Raw genomic sequence first — 18,263 nt, 5'->3', positions numbered from 1 at the left:
CCCCTGCACCCCCACATTCTCCTCTCTCCCCTGCACCCCCACATTCCCCTCCCCCCCTGCACCCCCACATTCTCCTCTCTCCCCTGCACCCCCACTTTCTCCTCTCTCCCCTGCACCCCCATATTCTCCTCTCTCCCCTGCACCCCCACATTCTCCTCTCTCCCTGCACCCCCACTTTCTCCTCTCTCCCCTGCACCCCCACTTTCTCTCTCTCCCCTGCACCCCCATATTCTCCTCTCTCCCTGCACCCCCACTTTCTCCTCTCTCCCCTGCACCCCCACTTTCTCTCTCTCCCCTGCACAGGCTGCCTCTATACCTCGTCTCATCAGCAACACAGGACGGCAGCCTCTACCATAGATCTCCAGGCTTCTTGTGTAGCGTTGCTCCTCCCCCACGAGTCACATGGTCATGACATCATCAGAGGTCCTTAGACCACTAGGAAAGAGCATCTAGCCTGATGTCACACGTCTTGGAGACAAGGGGGCTGTCCCTGGGCTCTGCAGGGTGAAGTGAGAAGGGCTCGGATGCTGTGTACGGAGCCTGCCTGCAGCTAGATGCGATGCTATGCGCGGAGGATGGGGACGATGCATGAGGCGGGTACGTGCTGCTGCTGCCCATTGTTGTTGTGTCTGCACTGCAGAGATGGGACGCTGTGTCCCTGCTGCACGGTCACTCCGCATTGTGTGATCACCTTGAATTGATGGACTAGTAGGCTGAGAGTTGGCGCTGCAGTGCCAGGCAGGACTCCCCGGTGCAGGCTGTGACCTCCACCTTCATATGTATCCCAGCATGTATGTCACAGTCATGTGTGTTACATGCATCATCATCAGTGCATGTTACATACATCTTATCATGTACAGTGAGTACATCATACGCATCCCATCATGTGTGTCCATCACATTCATCATCATGTGTATTGCATGCATCATCATGTGTGCATGTTACATACATCTCATCATGTACAGTGTGCACATCATATGCATCCCAGCATGTATGTCACAGTCATCATCATGTGTATTACATGCATCATCATGTGTGCATGTTACATACATCTCATCATGCACAGTGTGCACATCATATGCATCCCATCATGTGTGTCACATTCATCATCATGTGTGTACATCATATGCATCACATCATGTGTGTCACATTCATCATCATGTGTGTACATCATATGCATCACATCATGTGTGTACATGACAAGCATCACATTATGTATGTCCATCATATTCATCTCATCTTCTGTGTATATTACATACAGCTCATTATGTGTACACTGCATCACATCATGTGTGTACATCACATTCATCACATCATTTATGTACATCATATGCACCACATAATGTATGTACATCACGTCATGTATGTACATCACTTTCATCACATCATGTATGTACATCACGTCATGTATGTACATCGCATTCATCACGTCATGTACGTACATCACGTCATGTACATACATTGCATTCATCACATCATGTATGTACATCACATTCATCACGTCAGGTATGTACATCGCATTCATCACGTCAGGTATGTACATCGCATTCATCACGTCAGGTATGTACATCGCATTCATCACGTCAGGTATGTACATCGCATTCATCACGTCATGTATGTACATCTCTTGTGGTGAGGAAGAATTGCCTGCCTTCCACGTGTCATATACTTCTGTCACGTCGATCATTGGGATCTGTGTAAACATCACATGCATTTCTTGTGTTCTGTGGGAATGTCACATTGGAACCGCAGGTTTGTTTGTCACATGGATAGAACAGTAATGTCAGGTTATAGAAATCTTGTGTAGCTACAGGAGACTTTATAATGTCACATGAGGTTACATTGTCAGGGTCACATGTTATTGTCATATCACCTATGTAATGTGAGTACGGTCATAGAGTTGATGCTATCTGTATACATTTCTCATCAATCTCATTGTATCCTATATCATCCCTTCTACTTGTATATATTATAATTTCCATCTTATAACTGTGTGCTAGCTAGGCCGGAAAAATGTCAGTCAGGTGGCAAACTTACCTGCTCCGTGTGCCAGCATGACCCAGTTTATGATAATGAAAAGGTTTGTATGGTTTAGGATTGCCCATTTACATGGACATCGGTGCAGCGAAGGGATGCCAGCAGGCCTTGGGTTACCTAGACTATGACAGATGTCTTCCACATGAAATAGGCCTTGGCATGAAACTGGACCAGTTAATGCATATTACATTTGATATGTTAGTTGGCATCAGTTTTATTTTATGTGATCATAACACATGCTCTTAACCTGGCTGATAAGGCCTGGAGGTGGCTCAGCACAAAAGTACTGGTGATATAGTGTAACTATGTACTGTACAGTACAGCTCTGGGATGGGTATGATGAAGAGTGACCTCAAGTGTTCCAGATGAGTACCATGTAGTCATGTCCAGTATGAAGTGAACCTTCATTTTAGTGTAAGGGGTAAACAAGGACTGGGACAATGTTTCCATCCACCCTTTTTAAATAACAGAAAATATTAAAATACAGTTTTGATGAATACAGGAGATTATGTTTCATCATAAAAATGGGTGACAGTAGTGTCACTTAACCTCAGTACATTAGGTCAGGTCCATCTTTTCACTTGGGTTCATGTGGCATCAATATTTACTCCCCGAGCCTCTTAACTTAGAGCAGCTCCTATTCCTGGTCAGGTTTACAGCTCAGACAGTCTATATTGTGGTCATTGGTGTATGTGAATGGACTTACATGACACCCTTGCCTAAAACAACGGAGTGGGGGTCTGCTTTGTGCAAAAGTATGCCAACTTGTTGTGGAGGTGGCATAAAGTGGGAAATAATTGCAATTACTGGTGGGATGCATACTAATGCTTGACCTCTGCACAGTACTGGTCATATACCCTAGCCACAGTGTATAGTGTACATTTCCTATCACTGGGGTCTGACTGCTAGGGACCCCTCAGTGCTGTAGTTGCATGGACATGTGTGCAATCACACTCTATGCACTTCCGCAGTAGAGGTCCCATGGAAGTCTATAAAGCCCTGAGTGCTCTATTCATGTGGGGCATTCAGGAAAACATGAGGAAAAAACTCTTTAGAGGAAGACTTTTCAGGATGAAGGGAATGGACAGTATTTATAATACCTATGGGATACATAAATATACCCTGTGTAATTAATGACTTCTCATAGAGAAGATTATGTGGTGTTAAAGGGAGCCTTCCACTTACCCAGGCTCAATTATCTTCTGGCAGCATGTTGTAGAGAAAGCACCTTTATTATTTCTGCCCATTATGACATTTCAGAGAGATTCCCTTTTTCATCCATATGCTAATGAGGAATTCGGAGCACCCAGAGCCCAGCTATTCCTACTGGGACCACTACTCTCTCTGTCAGAAATGCAGGAGATTTATCTTGTGAGAAGCGTGTGGCTCCACTGGAAGAAGACCTAAGTGATTTAGGCTGGAATACCAGTGCTCCAGGTGCTAAGGATGCAACTTAATGCCTCATTAGCATGCAGATTGAAATGGAAATTTCAAGTTATGATGAAAATCACAGTGCATTTCTGTACAACGTGCTGACGGCAAATTATAACACTTGGTGGAGGTGGTCGACTCGCTTTAAAAGCAATGCCAGACTTTCTAACAACTTTGCATTTTGTGTTGTAGTAAAATTTGAGTAGACTCAGATTATTAATGTGTTTGACTTTTAGTAGATGAAAAGGCTGAATATTCTTCACCACAAAATGACATCCTTTTTTTGTGTTTATATTCATGTTACCCTTTAAACATTATTTATACTTGTTATAATATGTATTTATCTGGCTATAGAATATGTTTTACTGTCTGAAATGGGGGGGGGACTTCATCTTTTAAAATTCCAACCATATGTAATTTGCTGTAAATTTGCAGTGTGGAATTGATGCAGCACATCCACATTTCTGCTTTTGGGAGAAATCACTTAAGGATTTTTGTAAAGATTGTAGAAAAATTGTTTATGCCGGATGTCTCCTTTTAAATCAAGCAGTGAACAAGCAGGGGCTGATAGGGAAACCTGAGCTCAGAAGCTTTTAGCATTGTGAAAGCTGCTCAAAATCTGAAGTTGAAATACACAATGTACCATGGGGCCAAATTGTCCCTTCCTTAAAGTTTTCAAAGACGTGACTTTGCCGACCTGTGGTAAAATGTGGCAGATTTATTAGGAAGTGGATTAAAATCCCAAATAATAAATGTTTTGTTTGTTTTTAGGTCATCACTGTGGCCATTTTCTGGTTTCTTAGGAGCCTTGTATGTAAACCATATGTCACTGACTAGGATTATTTCATTTTCTTTGTTGGAGTTGTAAACATAACCTAAGATCTAAGACCTAATATTGTACATCTGCTCCAGAGGTTTCAGTAGGAACCTTCAAAAGTGACGGTCAGATGGAGCAATTTGTCTGGGGGAGTGCCACACACCATGATGCAGAACCTGATCTCATTATAATGAATTGGGCCCTGTGGGATCTGTTTGTCATATAAGGGATCTCTCCATAGATCAGCTCCTGGAGCTGAACTATAAAATAAAGATGCTGGTGATGGGTCTGAACACAACCTTGCATAGAAAATAGAAGTATGTTGTGTTTTTTATTGGCTGTGTATGTTTGCAGTATAGTGTGATCTCACAAGACTTGCAAGAATTGTATCAATGCAAATGTATGTCTCAAATATCATATTTTAGTATCCACGTAAACAAATCTAATAAGAGAAAAGCAAAGTCTAAACGTTGCATTGCAATAATAGTAGGATAGACTGATGTGGTAATTGGCTGGTTCAGCAGTAATGATCAGAAAGTATCATACAGCAAGTTTGTAACTAGAAACTGTTCACCTCAGCAGTCCCATGACTGTATACCCTCAGTGTCTAAGTGCACACTGAAATCTTGTGTTTCAGAGCCTGCATAGTTTGGCATGGTGCCTAGCCGGTCACCCAAGTCTGCCCTATAGTTTATAAATGACATCTATACACAGAGCAAATCTCGTGAAGTGCCTAGGCCAGTAGGGAGCATGAAATCAATTGCTAGTAAAAGATATGAACAATGAAGTTTTGGAAGTTTTCATTTGTTGTAATTATTAACGTTTTTGGTAAATAACCAAGTTGAGTTACCTTCATTTCTTTGTCTTTATATAGTGTTTCTAACAGGAAAGAAAATGTGGAAGAAAGGGAGGGGGTAAGATCACCATAAGGCGGCTTTCACACGAACATGTGAAAACGGCTGTATCCAACCTGTAGTGTTGTGGTTCGACTGAATACGTTCCTATGCCTTTCAATGGGCAATACGTCCATCCATTTTGCCCACTGTACCGTACTGGGGGTTGCGTAAGTATGGAGAGGAGAGGGGTGATCCTCCCCAATTCGCTGCCACATGTTTACCCAGGCTACACAGGGTCGTGTGAAAGGAGCCCAAGTGATATTCAAAATATTCAGACAGGAGAACCTCAGTTTAACCAGGTTCTTGTAGTACACAATAAATGTTCAGCACTCACAAGGTAGAGGTGGGCCAGTGCGCCAAGTGAATGAGACTGAATGAGTTTCTGCTGCAGCAGGTCTGCTGGTGGGCAATCCTTGAGTATTGAGGGGGAACGGCTCGTCCCTAGCAAAACCCCCATTACCAATAGACAAGGAAAATCCCGGCACTTCGAGGTAGGTGAAAATCAAATATTCTTCTTTTATTTAACAAGACATCATAAATCAAGTATAACACGCAAGGAAAACGCATTTTTTCGGCTCCACCTGATTTCCTGTTCCACAGGATTTCATGTTCATAATGAGCATTCACCATAGGATCTCTGGCACTATGACAAGCAACAGTTTACAATTTTATTATTATCTATAGAGTACCATTAATTCAATAGTGTTGTACAATCAGTAAGATGAGAACAAATGCCCAATACTACAGTGATCTGCCAATGAGCAATCACAATCTATATTGAAGGGAGATACAAATGAGTGAGCATAGCAGTGTGGTTATTGCATGTTTTAGTCAATTAGAAACAAATGGGTTTTCAGGAACAGTCTGACATGTTTTGGTAGAGAGCTCTAGAGTATGGGGGATGCACGGGAAAAGTCCTGGGGACTGTTGTGAGAAGAGCAGATGGTAATAGAGTGAAGCTGAAGTTCTTTGTATTGGAGGCTATGTGTGTGATGGCACTGGCTAGTTCAGAGATACAGGCGGTCCCCTACTTAAGAACACTCGACTTACATACGACCCCTAGTTACAAACGGACCACTGGATATTGGTCATTTATTGTACTTTAGTCCTAGGCTATAATAAACAACTGTAACAGTTATCAAAGGTGTCTGTAATGAAGCTTTATTGTTTATTCTGGTTCTTATGACAACCCAACATTTTTAAAATCCAATTGTCACAGAGACCAAAAAAGTTCTGGCTGGGATTACAATGATAAAATATACAGTTCCGACTTACTTACAAACTCAACTTAAGAACAAACCTACAGACCCTATCTTGTATGTAACCCGGGGACTGCCTGTATATGGAAGGGACAGGTTGTGGATGGCTTCAGCTAGCAGAGCTGAAGGGTTACCCCCATTTCAACAAGTAATTGATATTGTTTGAATAATGCATAGTTATCCAAATTTCCAATATACTTTCTGTATCAGAAGAAAAAGCTTCTATGTTATTTCCAGTGGACCGAAATCTGACCGTGGTCACACCAGTGCATGGCTAGTTGTATCACACGGCTCCAATTAGGGTGCAGTCCAACGTTGCAGTTAAAACTTCATCACAATCAGCTTTGAGGTGGTTTTAGGTGCAGTTTTGTTAATTTAACAAGTGAAAGACATTTGTGGAACAGGTTTCCCCTTCAAAATCAAATTCACTTGTCCAGTTTATGTCTTTCACCAGTTAAATTAACAAAACTGCAGCTAAAACCACCTAAAAACTGATTGTGATACAGTTGTAACTGCAACGTGTGACTGCACCCTCACTCTCTATGATATAACAAGCCGTGCACCTGTGTGACCATTGTCATATATCTATCCACTGGAAGTAATCATAGAAGCTTTCTGTAGAAGGACAGCAATCAGAGATCTATAAAACCGTGAGGAATTCATACAGAAAGTATATCGGAAAATTGTATTATTTTTCATCATACAAATAATATTAATTTGCCAAAGTGGGAATACCCATTTAAGAATAGATTAAAGGGGCAATAAATAGAGTTAGTTGGGAGAATTGGAAGAGGAATATTGCAGGAGATGATGAGGGCACAGATTAACAATTTTGTAGACTCTAGGTTGAAATGGAGAGATATTCTCGAGGTGGAGTGGGCAAGCCCTATTGATGACCTGTATATGAGGTTTAAAGGACAAGGCAGAGTCCAAGATTACTCCCAAGTCAACAGACTTTTGGACCGGGAAGAGTGTAGAGCAATGAATTGTGACTGTTAGGTCTGGTGAGAGTGATGATTTAAGTGTAGGAAAGATTGAGTTCCATTTTGTCCATGTTAAATTTTAGAAAATGGGAAGAAAAGGAGGATATGGCTAGAAGAGAATGGATTCTGTGCCAAAGATATAGATCTGTGTGTCATCAGCATAAGAGTGCTATTGAAAGCTGTCTGAGTTGAGCTGACCCAGGGCAGAGGTGGAGATGAAGAAAAGTAGAGGTTCTAGGTCAAAGCCTTGTGGTGTACCAACAGAGAGGGGTAGTGCAATCCACAGCAGTCTATGTTTTTTCCCCCACCCTGCTTCCTACTGGGGAAAATATATACTCTCAGCGGAGGCCATTAAGGCTATGAGGTTAGATGACACTGTATGTCATCCACCTCCAGCCTCTGTTGAGCTTACAGTGGGTACAGAAAGTGTTCAGACCCCTTTTAAATTTTTTCACACTTTGTTTCATTGCAGCCAGTTGATAAGATCCAAGTTCATTTTTTGGCTCATTAATATACACACTGTTCCCCTCTTGACTGAAAAAAGCAGAAATGTATTTTTGCTAGTTCATTAAACAAAAAACCTGAAATCTGATGGTCACAAGTATTCAGACCTTTGCTCAGGATTGAGTAGAAGCACCTTTTGAGCTAGTACAGCCATGAGTCTTTTTGGGAATGACAAGTTTGACAACAAGTTTATCACAACTGGTCTCTGACCGGCTGCGCAAAGTATAGTACTCACGGGCATGCGCAAGATTTACAGACAGGTGGGTGGCGTCACCGGCTGTCTGAAGGGGTTGCAGCCGTACAGCGGAGTGAATATAAATGTAGGGTCCGTGCAAATTTTATCTTTGGACGGAGTCAGGAGGCGCTCCTGCTACTTCCAGGGGGGAGTGGCTGAAACAGGAAATGTATAACATTGTATGAGTATACAGTGGGATACGTTGCAGCCCTAAGTTGTTAGGATATGTTATGAATCCTTCTGATGTATCCTCACAACAGAGGGGAAAAAATGATGCTAGAATAGCCTTGTTCCTATAGAAACACTAAGGGTTTACTTCACTTTTTACAAAACTTTTGTAACTTTTACAAAAGTTTAATTTACTTAATGTATATACCAACCTCTTTGCAATAATTTGCAGTTGGTTTCCACTTTATTTCACTTCTATTTTATGCACATATTAAGCAGATGAAAATAAGGACTGCAAATATTTTGTTGTTAAGCAATAACTGAAAATACCTGCTCCTCCAAATGAAATCCTCTTGGTTATATGGGCAGCAATCCACATAACAGCATAGTATTACATGATTGCTATTCAACCTAAGGTTAGAATGTGTTTTAATTACAGCAGTCCTCCCAAAATATTTTACACAATCTATAGCTAAATTTAAGAAGAGAGACAACTTCCACTGTGGGAAGTAAGTAGAGAAGTAAAGTGATTTTAATTATAATTAGTCAATGTGAGCTACATGAAACTACCGTATGTACTTTAGTATAAGCTAAGTTACCTAATATTAACACAAAAAACTGGGAAAACCTATTGACCTGAGTATAAACCGAGGGTGGGAAATGCATTGTTCCCAGCCTGCCCCCGGTATATAGCGAGAAGCCCCTTGTCCCCAGTATATAGCCAGCCTGCCCCGAGTATTGAGCCACCCAGCACCTGCTCCCCCAGTATATATTTAGAAGCCCCTCGTCCCCAGTATATAGACAGCGAGTTCATGCTCCGAGTATACAGCCAACCCTTTACCCGCAGTATATCTCCAGCAGCCCCTGCCCCAGTATATAGCCAGGCAGACCCTTGCCCAAGTATATAGCCTGAAGCTCCATTATATAGCCAGCAGCCCCTGCCCCCAGTATATAGCCTGCAGCCCCCTGTCCCCAGTATATAGCAGGTTTTTGTGTGGAACTAGGATAGAGGGGGTGTAGCCTCTATCATACGATGTAAGATAAATTTCCCCTGTGTAATTGATTTATCTATCATTAGTTAGCTTGCTTCTGGTACTATATCAGTGCAGTAACCATGGCTCTGTCTATTCAGTGAGCTTAGTTTTTGTACCAGATCCAGGGGCGTAACTTGAGGGGGTGAAGAGGTTGTGGTTGCACCCGTGCCCAAGAGGTTTGGGGGGCCCTTATGGTGTCACTTTCCCATATGAGAAGACTATTACTATAAAATATACATTATAGTCAGGGGCCTGGCACCGTCTTTGCACTGGGGCCCATCAGCTTCTAGTTACACCACTGACCAGATCTATTTAGTAACCTTGGTTCTAAGACTTGGAGCCCCTGTTAAGACATTAGGAGAGTTTGTTATTGTTTTTTTTTAAGTTATGGGGGTATGATGGCTCCCCAGCCATACGTGTACACTGCTGTGGGCAGGATGAGGCCTTCTAGTGCAACTCGATAACTTAATTCACATGCATTTGCTATGCATCAGGATGTGGAATAGTAAATACATGTGAATTAATTTATTCGGTTGCACAAGAAGGCCTCATCCTGTCCACAACAGTGCACCTAATGTATTTTGCTGGGGGTACCATCATAACCCTATTACTCTTAACTGTTATGCTACCTTGCCCTGCCTTGCTTGTGATGAGGGGACTGCTTGATAGAAAACCCCTAAAGAACCTATGAGATCTATTGTCCAAATAACAGGATAAAGTAATTTATATTAAGTATAGGTCAAGAAAAAAGTAGTGAAAAAATTATCTTTTCGATGACTCATTTATTTTGTAACACATTACAAGTAAATCTCTGCAGACAGTGAAAGGCAGCAGGCTTGGGGATCTATGTAACAATGCCTTTGTGTGTGGTATTAGTAGCAGCCGCACTGTGGAAATGCATTTAAATTCCAGTATTCTAGCAGAGCCAGGAGCATTGTGGTGTTCTGATGTGTAAGGTCACTAGAGATCTGTTAGGGGGCTTCTAATTGAATACTAATACAGTTGCTCAGGCAGATGGGGCTGTTCTATACTACAGTGAAGTCCAGTACCAGAATGCCACTGTCCCTTCAGAATTTTGCAGCTCGGCGGACACTGTACAGCTATGACACAAAACTGGCGCAAACACTTTAATACATTTTGGCCATTGTCTGCAGCTTTATAGGGTTAAAACTGATAATTTATTCCCTTAAAGAAAAATTATTTTGCTTGGCACCAGTTTTTTGCTTTCAGGTTCCATCACTTGGTGTCTGTAGCTTTGATGTATGATTTTTTAAAAGTCCCATATAATTGTAGATGAAGGCTCCAAAATGTATTTTGTTACATTTAGAAGAAATTGTTTCCTTGATGGAACTCTTTTTGACAGGGGTACTTGGTGTGAGGCTGAGGGCCTTTTCAGGATGAAACTTAAAGGGACCTGTCACAAGGAGACCCATTTTTATCACTCCCCCAGTCCCCAAAGAGCATAGTACATACACTAAAGAGTTTTTGAATAAAAAATAGGTTTTACAGAAAAAAAGATATGTTATATAGTACCTTTCAGTACCATGTGCTGTGTGACTAGGCACTTGTCACCTGGGAGTGGCTGGAAAGGAGCAGTCCCCCCCCCCACCCTTGGGAAACTGCTCCTCCATGTGTCCTTTTTAAATATATGAATAACTCCCATCATTTGGAATTGGCTGTAGAGGAGCAAGGGGCGTCACTAAGCCAAGTGATGGGTGTTTTCATATATTTGAAAAGGACACATGGAGGAACGGTTTCCCTAGGGTGGGGGGAACTGCTCCTTTCCAGCCACTCCCAGGTGACTAGTGCCTAGTTATACATCACATCGTATGTAAAGGTACAATATAACATATCTTTTTTTTCTGTAAAACCTATTTTTTTTTTTTTTTATGACAGTGTATGTACTATGCTCTGTAGGTACTGGGGGAGTGCTAAAAGTGGGTCTCCTGGTGACAGGTTCTCTTTAAAGAGGACTTGTCATCTATATAAAAGGCACTAGGAGCTGCTTACTAAAGTAAGCAGTTCCTAGTGCTACAACAGATGCAGCAGTGTTACACTAAAACCTCGAAAACCTCTGATAATGCTAACAAACACTGCCACAAACGCCGGACCGCCCTGTTAGCAGTTGGGTGTATTTATGAGGGGGCGGTCCAAGGCGCTGCCTCTCCCGTGGACCACCCTCCTACTCCATAGGCTGGCGATGACTGTCGAGCTTCATGCAGCAGTCACCGCCACTAATCCCGCCCGCTCATGAATATGCCCGACCGCTTACAGCGTGGTCCGACGTTTCTATTGTACATTGCAGCAATGTCTGCTAGCGTTATCGGAAACCTCCAGTGTAAGGCTACAGGCACACTACCGTGTGCCCGCCGCACTGTACCACAGCAGGCACACGGCAGCGCGGGGAGAGGAGGAGGAGGTGAGCGCAGCTCACCCCCGCCCCTCTCCATAGCAATATATATCCGCGGCACCGTAATACGGGAAAAGAAAGGACATGTCCTATCTTTTTCCGGGCTATGGAGCGGTATGGTGCCGCACGTGTGCTGCACCGTACCGCTCCCGTAGGGTACCGTGAGCCCATAGAAGTTTATGGGGGACGTATATCGGCCGCATATACGTCGGCCGTATATACGTCCCCCATACATGTGTGTGAATGCAGTCTAAAAATGCTGCCTTTTTAAATGGGTGACAGGTCCTCTTTAAATACAAATACAGCACATTGTAAATCGATATTTACTTTTCCTTTAGAACTTTGTTTCTTGCCAAACTGTTCAATTAGACAAAATGCATGAGAAGTTTCTGACATACAGAATAAGCACAAGCATTTCATGGGCTGTTGTGTCATTGCTTGTGAAGGGCGCTCATTTGACAGTGACCACAATATTGACTGCCTGAAGTTGGCTCCCCAACAGATGGTGTAGGGGTGACAGGCGGTGAATGTGCTGACTCCCTGTTCCCCAACAGGTGGTGTAGGGGTGACTGGCGGTGAATGTGCCGACTGCCTGTTCCCCAACAGATGGTATAGGGGTGACCGACGGTGAATGTGCTGTTGCTTGTGGGCTGTAAAATTTACACCTTCATGAGGCCTGAGACTGTACACCTGCAGAATCTGAAAAAATATGACTGCATGTGCACCATTTTTATGACATTAAGCCATGTAAATTGTCTTTTTCCTTTTCTGCTTTTCATTGTTTGGAGACCCTATTGTAGCGACACAGAGGGCGGCATAGTTATTGCAGTCCAGACATAATTCATTCTCTTCTATAGACTCAAGGTTGTACAATGGGGTTACATGAGCCAGCAAAGCAGCTACTTAAGTGAAATATTTGCTGTTCACTTGAATTGCCAATTTCATGCTATAAAACTCTGGAAGTGGCAATTTGGCTATTAACCCTCTCAAGACAATTGTCTGCTGAAGTAATTATTTGCGTTCCTTTAAAAAACTGTCATAAATAATGCATTATTTTTCAATAAATAATATTTGTATAAAAAGGAAGGTCTGTGTTCTACATTCTACAGCCCCTGGATTATATTTTTTTACCTGGAGCTCCACCTCAATTTTAAGAATAGTTTAGAAGATTCATATTGACACAAAAAAGCAGAGCTTGCTAAACACTTAGAATGGGAGTCCATGTTTGTTTCAGTCAGAAAAAGTCAAAATGTAAAATGGCCTGTGCATTGTAGCAACACCACTATGTACATTTAAGCATATCTAACCTTTCATACACTTTGCAGCAATCTCTAGTCCAGTGTGCGCCCACAGGTATATTTATAATATTTGCTTTCCTGTAGTTTTTCTCTGTGCTGTCTTTTTCTATAAATTTGTAGTTCACTAAAAACTGGTGGGTGGAGAGCTGGCTGCTTCTCCTCCCTGCTCCTACACCCAGGGGCATAACTAGGGGAGGCATAGCCTCATAGCAGACATCTGAATGGAGCGTTTAGTATGTATACACTCACCGGCCACTTTATTAGGTACACCATGCTAGTAACGGGTTGGACCCCCTTTTGCCTTCAGAACTGCCTCAATTCTTCGTGGCATAGATTCAACAAGGTGCTGGAAGCATTCCTCAGAGGTTTTGGTCCATATTGACATGATGGCATCACACAGTTGCCGCAGATTTGTCGGCTGCACATCCATGATGCGAATCTCCCGTTCCACCACATCCCAAAGATGCTCTATTGGATTGAGATCTGGTGACTGTGGAGGCCATTTGAGTACAGTGAACTCATTGTCATGTTCAGGAAACTAGTCTGAGATGATTCCAGCTTTATGACATGGCGCATTATCCTTTTTATTGTGTCAGGTCGTCTGTCGGGGCCCCCTGACACTACCGGCCCCATAGCAGCTGTTGTAGCTGCTACCCCTGTAGTTACACCCCTGCTTAATCCCTTCTCCATAGACTTCTATGTAATCCAACACCTTTAGTGAGCTTTTGTATGTCTTGCCAGTAAAACAGACTACTTCATCAGAAACAAGCTAGGCCCTATCCACAGGATCACAAGGGGGCGGGGGGAGGTCTGAGGTACCTCAATCAGCCCCATATGGAGGGGGAGATCTGCTCTGCTGATCTCAGGGAGGTACGAGGGGTCCCCACCAATCGGAGACCCCCACCAATCAGCAAGTTGGGTCCTACCCTGTGGATAGGGCCTAACTTGTTTTGTGGGAAAACCCTAGAAAACACTAGACAAAATATATATATATATATATATATATATATATATATATATATATATATATATATATATATATATATATATATATATATACACAGTTTACAGAGTGTATATTATAAGTGGAGTAATAAAGCAGTTCAGTTACCTTGTAATGGGGAAAATGGTTTTTGCTCTTGATGTGATGGTAAATAATTCCCCCAGGCAAAGACAATAGGCAGAAGGGGTGATTTGCTTATATTAGTTGTAGCCACTCTAGGTGGCTCTAGAGCATATCCCATCTTGAATCAGATCCAGGACCTTGTGTGAGCTCTAACTTCTCAAAGGGAGGTCATATGACCATGGTTCTTAGTCTATTCGGATCTGTATGGATTTCTGGATTCTGCTTTCCTGGAGAAGGGTTTCTTAAAACTGTTTTTTTGCAGTTCCTTAGTTATCATCTAGTACCATGGTGGTGAACCTATGGCATGGTTGACAGACGGTGCTTAGAGCCCTCTTTGTGGGTACCTGGGCTGTCACCCCAGCACATGATTAACCAGACAGGAATTAAGGCATCCAACTACAGTCCCAAAGTAGCACTGGACATGTCACAATCTTTGTTAATTTAAAGTGACACATCTAGGGCTGCAGGAAGAGTGAGAAAGTGTGGACAAGGTTAGATTAGAATTACAGCTCTTTCTAAGGGCCCTGTAATACTTTCAGTTCAGGGCACCCTGGAAGGAAGCAACAATGGTAAAGTGAATATCTCCTCCTACTTTCAATAGTAATTGAGTTGTCAGGATGCTGATACCATTAAAGCTGAGAAGGGAGCAACACGGTACTGCTTAAATTGCTGTGTTGGCACTTGGATAAATACGTGGGTTTTGTGTTGCAGTTTGGACACCAGAGGGGGGGGGGGGAATCATTATGCCTCTTCTGCCAGAAAACATTTCTGGTGGAGAAGGCACACAAATCTCCCCCACTTTTTTCATGTCAGAGTGGGGTGGGTGGGGGGCATGCAGGGCAGGGGCATGAACATCCAGCCTTTCAGATTTGTTAACTAGGAGTTTGCGCTCGATCTACTTAAAGACCAAAGACTCTTGGGGTTCACAATCGCTGCTCTAGTATATCCTCGACTTTGCCAAATGTAAGATTTTTTTACATCTATCTGTGAGAAAATTATTTATATTGGTTTCCCTTTTAGAGCTGGAAATACACATTACAATAGGATTGTGTAAACGTAAGTATCATTTACTTCTACCTAGAGAGACAAAAAGCTGACCTTGGTGTGAAATGAAAAATGACACCTGTGCAGCTTACTTTGTTGGCCTAGTATCATATTTTATGTACGGAACATGTTATGAGCTGTAATTCTTCTGTATTTTACTAGTGAAGAAGACGGCATTATCCTGCCTGATTTATATTTCCATTTTAATGGATTTTGACCTAGAGACTGCAAAGACCTAACATATCATACCGTTATATAATATAGTTTAGACTTTAATGATCAAATGGTGTCATTTTCTTTGTTATGATTTTTTGGGGGAGAAATTTGCTGGCCCTTTTATCTGTTAATGTATTTTTGGGGGAAGCATGTGCTAACAGTTGTTTTTCTTTTGGGGTGGGGGTTCTATAGATGTTTGCTATAAGATTGAGTGCACTAGCCAAAAAGATTTTTTTCACCCTCAGAATAAAAATATATCCCCCATTTATGAGCTGGCCTTCAAAATGTCTTCCTCATTTAGCATTCCGTTTTGTTTTTCCTTAAAGGATTATTCCCACAAAGACCAGTTTCTTAAATGTACTCAGGATAACATATTCTCTAATTCACTGTTAACCCCTTCCCGCCGCAGCGCTTTTTCGTTTTTTCGTTTTCATTTTTCACTCCCCACATTTAAAACTTCTGTAACTTTTTTATTTTTCCATGTACAGAGCTCTGTGACTGCTTATTTTCTGCGTGACAAATTACACTTCAAAATGGTGGTATTTAATATTCCATGCCGTGTACTGGGAAGCAGGAAAAAAATTCCAAATGCAGTGAAATTGGTAAAAAAAGACGTATTCTTGTGGGCTTGGATTTTACGGTTTTCTCTGTACGCCCCAAATGACATGTCTACTTTATTATTTTGGTCGGAACGATTACCGGGACAACAAATTTATATAGGTTTTATAATGTTTTCATGCATTTGAAAAGATTAAAACCTCCTGTACAAATTTTTTTGGGGGGATTTTGCCATCTTCTGGGGCTAATAACCTTTTTATACTTTGGTGTATGGAGCTGTGGGTGGTGTCGTTTTTTTGCGGATTTTGATGACTTTACAATGTTATCATTTTTAGGACTGTATGACCTTTTGATCACTTTATATAGAATTTCTTTTTAAATTGCAAAAAAGTGCCATTTTCGACTTTGGGCGCGATTTTACGTTACGGGGTTAAACGCAGTGAAAAACCGTTATCATATTTTGATAGATCGGGCATTTTTGGACGCGGAGATACCTAATGTGTTTATGAGTTTTACTGTTTATTTATATTAATATCAGTTCTAGGGAAAGGGGGGTGATTTGAATTTTTAGGGTTTTTTATTATAATTTTTTTTTAACTTTTTTTTTATTTTTACTATTTTTCAGACTACCGAGGGTACTTTAACCCTAGGGTGTCTGTACGATCCTATAATATACTGCTATACTACAGTATGGCAGTATATGGGGATTTTACTCCTCATACATTATAATGTCCTAATAGTACATTGTAATGCATGGGTTAAGCCGAAGTAGCTTCGGGTCTTCGTGAGACCCGACGCTACCATGGTGACGGATCGCCCCTCCCCGATCGCGGGTGTTACCGGCAAGCCTTTGCTGCAATATGCTCCCTGCACTCTAGCCCCGCCCCCTGCAGTCCAGGACAGAGCTCACACTGATACACACACTGACATCCTGCCGACAGCACTAAGAGGAGAACTACAAGCTACAGGCTTCCTCGGTGATGGAAGGCACAGCAGATATAGTGTGTTGTGGAATAGCAAAGATGGAGAGCTGACTGTCATTGTGTGTAATAGGCATCTCATGGATCTCATCATCTCTGATCTGTCTCATCTCTCTTTCTGTGTCAGATACTAGTACAATGTTCAGAAGCCAGATGAAAGTGTATATAAACATGTTCCCTGATAATCTAAGCACATTATCACCTCACAGAACTAGATGGATCTTAATTTGTCTGTCTAAAGAGTCCACGCCCACAACGTGGAATCTTATACTGAGTGATAGAAGCTAAAACAGCAATAAAACTGAGTACAATTGTGAAGTAAAGGATTAAAAATCTTTATTGTGTAAACATCACTTAGGGATTGAGATTTGAGAATTTTCTTTCATGGGAAAAACTCTTTAATCTTTAATCTTAAAACTTGTAGTAAAAACACATTCACAAACACATGATGTTACCTAACAGAGTGCTACCCATTTATGTTTTTCTGTTTTTTTTTCCCCAACTTTCCAACAGAATTTACCTTTTTTATTTTTCACCCCCGCCCCTCTCCATAGGAATACACAGCGCACGGCGCTCTATTCCGTCAGAAGATAGGACATGTCCTATCTTTCTATGGGCTATGGAACGGTACAGTGCCGCATATGTGCTGCACCGTTCAGCTCCCGTACGGCGCCGCAAGGTCATAGAAGTATATGGGGACGTATATACATTGGCCGTATATACTTTCCCCATACGTTCGTGTGAATGTATCTACAGTTATTTGTTTTTCAATTTAATTGAGATCTAGGGAAAGTTTATATTATATATTTTTTCATTTATTTTTCTTTACTTTAAGGTGTTTGAACCCTGGGGTTTTTGATCACTCATACAACATTTTGTAATACAATTGTATTGCAATATATTGTTAATACTACTTCTCCATTGCACCCTGATTAATGAAGCATGTGAAAGTGATTGTTGAAAGACAGCCTTAGGAGCCTCTGCTCCATCTGTTGCCTGGTGTGCCAATCAAATCTAAGATGGGGAGGGGAGGTGTCATGCACTGCCACTGTTTTGCGTTCCACAGTTAGGTTAACAATTGAAATCGGTTCTGGCATGATACATTAGAGACCCGCCTCGTATGTAGAATGTGTTATCATTGGCCCGTTCCATACAGTTTTAACAAGACTGAAAGGTTAAAGAGAACCTGTAATGAAAATGAACCCAACTAAAATAAATGCTTCAGTAAAAACAATGGTAAAAAGCATTGCCCTTTACCCTAAATGGT

The 18,263-nt window shown here is 41.8% G+C and overlaps 1 protein-coding gene across 2 annotated transcripts in view; it reads left to right on the top strand.

Annotated features, from left to right (window-relative positions):
• Window positions 1-406: 406 nt before the first annotated feature.
• OTUD7A (OTU deubiquitinase 7A) overlaps window positions 407-18,263 on the top strand; it is a 133,152-nt gene continuing 115,295 nt past the window's right edge. For both annotated transcript variants that reach the window (XM_072148030.1, XM_072148029.1), the window contains exon 1: window positions 407-597. The gene's annotated coding sequence lies outside the window, so the exon portion shown is untranslated. The remainder of the gene's footprint in view (window positions 598-18,263) is intronic.

This window comes from Engystomops pustulosus, chromosome 4, assembly GCF_040894005.1.
Source record: "Engystomops pustulosus chromosome 4, aEngPut4.maternal, whole genome shotgun sequence".
Classification (NCBI taxonomy): Eukaryota; Metazoa; Chordata; class Amphibia; order Anura; family Leptodactylidae; genus Engystomops; species Engystomops pustulosus.
Note: the sequence above shows the minus strand (reverse complement) of the source record. Positions and strands in the feature narration are given on the sequence as shown.